We start from the raw sequence: 6,000 nt of genomic DNA on the forward strand, positions 1-6,000 counted from the left end.
CACGCGTCCTCACGGGTTTGGGCAATTGAGGAATTGTTTATCTCTTTATTAATAAAAAATAAAATGAAAAGATAATATTTGATTGGTATAGTCCTAATATGACTGCACGTCTTGCAAGACAAGTAAAGTAGTACACAGGTTCTCAACCTTTACCTCTTGCTACAACTATAAATAGAGGTCTCTCAACCAAATTAAAGACACACAGAGAAATCCAGAGGTATCTCATATGCTCAAACATTGAAGCTCTAAGCCACGAGAGGTCCGGGTCTTCAAACTCTTCAAGTCTCCCATATATCAAGACTTGAGTTTCAAATATCTTCCAAACCCTTCAAGTCTTCCATATCAAGATTTGAAGGAACCGGTGGTGGATCCAAGAACAAGCTGCGAAGCCCTTGGATTGGTGTTTGAGGAGGAGAATCAAGGGAAACTCTCCACAAGTTCGAGAAAACCCTGGAGATTGTACTCACATATTTTCTTAAATTTATATCACATATTTGTTGTGTATTTTTCTTGTCGTTTTGCAGACTTGAAATTTTATCGCGTACACTCTAGTACTTATTTTAGGCACAATTATAAATCTTTGAATATATTGCTATTCCATAAGTTTGATTTTCGTTTATTTCATATTGTATTCACTGACATAACTTCGCTCCTTCGAATCTTACCCCATCAACATTGTGGAAATTTAGCCAGGTGAAACAGATTGGGAATGTTTTAAAAGACGAAAGTGTTAGGCTGATGGCCCCAATTCTAACTTCTAAGCGAACATCTCACTATTCCTTTTATTTTTTTCCCCTTAAAAGTTAAAACGTCAACTTCCAAGTGCATGGGATAAGAAACCTTAATCAATAGAAGAATTACAGAGTCAATGCCATGTCCACTTCTATCAACAGTTTGTCAAATTAGTTTCATTAACTCTAACATTTATCAAATAAATATCAATCTTATGTGGCAACATGGAAAAATCAAAAGGAAAACTATGTGTTGATATGGTATTAAATTCAAATTTTGGGTTTTTCTATTATGTCCTTAAAAGTATAGCACAGAATAAGCATATAAAATAGAAAGGGTGGACTCGTTATAAATTTCAATTATTATTATTTATATTTTGAATTATAAAATCTTGTACAAATAATTGAAAAGTAGATTCATCTTTTATCGTGTGTCCTGAATGGAACAATTCTAAAAGTTTTAAACCTTGTTACTTGACTATATCTCAATCATTAATGATGTTGCAAAGATTTGCTAATTAGACAATCATATACCAAGTATCACTCCGTTGCGTGATCTATCATCGAGGTGATTGACTGAGGCACGACAATTCGTCCTTGAGACTTCATCTTCATGGTTTCATTATTCAAAGCTAGAAATGAAACCATTCGATGCTATGGGTCACCTAACCATACGGCAGCATAGATGCCAACTTCACTTTCATTCTAAATTGGCCCTTCTAATGGCACGGGAATTAAGAGATGGAGAGGGGTCACGATTGGTAAGGATGCCCGCCCCGTAGGGATAGAAATGGGGCGGAGAGAAATGCGGAGTGGGAGTAAGGGTTGTGGGAATTTGTCTCAGTACTATCCCCACCTATAAATTAAATAAATTAATTAATACGTAACTATATTTGTCAACATCTCTGTACATATTATATATAGTAGAGGTGGTGGGGATTTGTATCGGTACTATCCCCACCTATATATATAGAGAGAGAGACACACACACATACACATTCAGACATATACATTATAATTTGAAAACTCATGATATCATGATTTGTGTGGTAAAATGATGATTTTGTTATTTTTAGTTTACTAAACTTTTTTTGTGTATTGCATGTTTGCAATAAGATAATAATAGTAGCATATATTACTTTAGTTATGCTAATAAATACAGAGAAATATTTTTAAAAGATTAAAGCATATTTTAAACTTAATTTCATGTTGAATATTAGTTAAAAGTTCAAAAGATTGATTTATACAATTATTTGTTGATATTATATATGAAAAATTATGAAAAATAGAAGTTTATTTTGAACCACCCATTGGGGCACCCTGGTTGGGTAGTGGGGCGGGGGAATAGCTTAGGGTAAGGGGAAGTTTTTAAAGCACAGGAGAGGAGACGGGAGAGGGTTCTCTAATTTCAAATCCATCTCGTTGTCATTCCTAATCACCAACACTTTAAAATCTAGAAATTTTAGTTTTCCCTCACATAAGGTTTGAAGTAAATGTTAACTTTTACCTCCAAAAAAATTCTACAAAATATTATTATAAAATTAAATGTTATTTGTATTTACTATTTTTCGATCAAAGTAATTGTTATGCTTCCTTCTACATAGGTAACATAGCAAGGCCAGTAAAATTTCAATAAAAAATTTAAGGATAATCTAAAATTTGGATAAACATCATGAAGTGAAGGTGATGAACCATTTTCAAAGACAATAGCTAATGGACTCTTAAAAGTCAATTTTGAAGTTTGGAACGATAAAACTTGCTTTCTTCATGTGCCCAAGATGAGTTTTTTCAGATTCTGATTATCAGATTTGGAATTTTTTCGATTTATTCGATAGATCTCACCATATTATCCTATTCTTTGATATCTGTGTATGTTTGATGATGTAATATCTATCATTAATGCAAATTTTAATGATATTATGATATTTTATATAAAAACGATGGAAGTAATTATACAGGGGTTTACCAAGTCAACATAATTTGTGGGCCCAAGGGATTTGACAAGATTTAATTTATATTGTATAGTATAGGTATTTTAATAGGTAGGGTTTGATTTGGATCCCTTTGAACTACATTCAAACTTATTAAATTTAGTTAGACCCAAACCTATACCCATAAGGGCCGTGTGATTTTTGGTATGACAATTGGCTGGGCAATGGGGTGCTGTACTTAAAGGCAACGGTACGGTCGACCTTATCGTTTGAGGATTTTTGTGTGCAAGGACAGTGGGATACCCCAAGGTTAGGTCAGGTGCTATCCCCAGAACTCATCTCCTCCATTGTTAAGCAGGTGGTTCCCAGTGGGGAACGAGAGGCAGAGGCGGTCTGGATGCCGACAACATCTGGGCAGTTCACACTATCTTCAGCATATCAAGAAGTTCGGCAAGTTCAGCAGAGGTCCTTTGTTTTCTCTCATCTTTGGCGCCCAAGTCTTCCTGTTAAAGTCTCATTTTTTATGTTGCGTTTGGTGAGGGGAAGATTGCCCCTGGACGAGGTGTTATGTAACTTAGGTTTTCAGTTGGCATCCAAGTGCTGTTGTTGTGACCCAGCAACGGTGGAGGCTGTTGAGCATGTTTTTTCTCTGGTGGTCTGGCGTTGGAGGTCTGGGGTTTTTTTTAATGGCATTTGTGGTATTGCTCCCCAGCCACCAAATCTAAGAGCATGTTTGCTGGGCTGGTGGCAAATTGCAACAACATCATCTAAGCGGCGATTTCTGTATGATGCATTACTCAGTTGGATCTATTGGCATATTTGAAAGGCGAGAAATAAAGCCGTGTTTGAGGGAGTTCGAGTGCAAGGCCGCGAGGTTTGCCAGGCGATATTTAAAGGATGTAAAGGCATCATTTGAGAATCAGTTCCACCAGCTGAGGGATGTGCGATCATTTCCTCAGTTGTATGACGCCATTGTCACATCTGCTCCGCCGAGCTATGGTTTCTTCATTGTGGGATGGAAGCCTAGTGTACCTGGACAATTGACGCTGAACACGGATGGGTGTTCCAAAGGGAATCCGGGGATGAGTGGTGGAGGCGGCGTGGTCAGAAACTCCAACAGTGAACTAGTGGTAGCATTCTCCGCTTTTCTAGGCAAGCAGTCGAGTCTACGGGCAGAGGTTCTGGCGTTGTTGGCAGGTCTTCGCCTGTGTGAAGCAAGGGGATTGGCTATCCCCTCGGTTTAGTTGGATTCAGCGGTTCTTGTGGGCTTCCTTCGATGCCGGTTCCATTGCCCTTGGAATGTGCGGTTGGAGGTTGAGGAGATCTGGCAAAGGGTGGCGGGAGAGATTGGAGATTCACATTGTGTTCGAGAGGTGACCAAGTCGCAGATGCCCCGGCCAATGTAGGGGTTACGCACAACCAGGACTCGCTTCGAGTCTATGAAAATCTTCAGGCACTTCCTATGTTAGCAAGAGGGCAACTTTGGCTGGATAAATGGGGAGTACCAGCTATTAGGAGAGTGAAGAAACACATGCGCGAGCTTACTTTGTCAAATGCTTAGAAAATTGTGGTTCATGATCCTTTGTATTTGGTTTGTTTATTATGAATAAAAATTAATATTTTTGCAAAAAAAAAAACAAAAAAAACCCCTTATGGGTCTGAAAAAGTAAACTCAAACTCGAACCCTCATAGGTTTAGGTATTCAACGGGTATTCGTGAATACTTTTTTGAACATACATTGAAGAACCAAAGTACAAATATTTTGAAAATATATAGAGTTAAAAAATAACATAAATATCATCCAATTTTTATTTTCAAATAATAAAATCAACATTCATGATGTTGAACACAATATTATGAACTCAAAGAAAGAATTATTATCAACTAAAACTATTTGTTTTCAAAGTTTCATCCGTGTCTATATTCAATCTTTTATTTATTTGCTTTCATTTTTTCTCTTTTTCTTGAAAATGTTTGTATTAATTATAATGACATAGAATATTAGGTTATTTTTCGAATTTACTTGTACATACACACACATAGAATATTACATGGGTATTGGTAGGGTCTAATTTGGATTTGAATTTGGATCTAAATCATAGAAAACCATACTCCACCCAAATTCATGATTCTCTTACAGGATCTAGATTTGGTTAGGGTCTGGGTTTAATAAATTAAACCTAAACCCTACTCAGATATACTGGGTTTGGATTTGATTTAGATAAAATCTGATCCATTGACATACCTAATTCAGTTCCATAGGCTACCCTTAAAATAGTGCATTTAGGTGAAATATGGATGAAATTAATTGGAATAGCACCTTTTTAATTAGATAAGACATGTTTGTCAGCCTATAATCTAGTTCCGTATGCAACTTCTTTTATAATCCAAAGCTAGAACGTTGCATTCGATTAATAATAAACAATAATGTTGATTAATGAAACATATGGTGGCATGAATAATTGAAGAGTGCACCTATCTTTTATTATGTTCCGTGAATAGAAGAATCCGAAAAGTTGTAAACCTCTTGTTACTTGACTTTCATCTCAACCATCAATGATGTTTTCAAAATTTGCTAATTGGACAATAACATACCAAGAATCACGCCGTTGCATGACCCATCTTCGAGTTCATTGATTGAGACACGACAATTTGTCCCAGAATTTTGATCTTCCTGGTTTCATCCAATATTTTAAAACCCGGACCGTCAATTGAACCGGTGAGGTGAAATGGTCGAGGTTCAACCTCGGTTCAATGAATTTTTTTAAAAATAATTTATATAAATATATATATGCACAAAATAAGACATGACTAATTTAAAACTTTATATGATGAAAAGTTCACTATTTTTGAATAATTTGGATTTTCAAAAATAAAAATTTTAAATTATAAGTTAAAACAAATAAATTTCATCTCAATTTCAATTATATCTAAAAAAAAAATCTTAAATCCAACCCAAAAATATCACAATATTTTGAAATTATACAAAATTCACATCTATGAGAATTTGACATTGTGAACTTAAATTTTAATTTCCGTCTTTGAGATTTAAAGATTGTAATTTAAAAAAGAAAGTTTGGAATTCGAAAGAAGTTAAGAGAATTGAAAATAGAAATGCAAACTTGATAAGAAACAAAAAATGAGATAAAAGTGAGTGGTTGTGGCATTAAATAATTTGGGTTAAAGAAAAATAATTCTTTTTTAACTTTTTTCAATTTAATGGGCAAAAACAAAATTAAAAGATAGAAGAAAATATCAATAAATTAAAACTAATGAGGTTTGATTAAAAATGGAGTGACAAAAGAAAAGATGAGAGAGAAAGAAAGAGTTGAAGATTA

Source organism: Coffea arabica, chromosome 9c (genome assembly GCF_036785885.1).
Source record: "Coffea arabica cultivar ET-39 chromosome 9c, Coffea Arabica ET-39 HiFi, whole genome shotgun sequence".
NCBI lineage: Eukaryota > Viridiplantae > Streptophyta > Magnoliopsida > Gentianales > Rubiaceae > Coffea > Coffea arabica.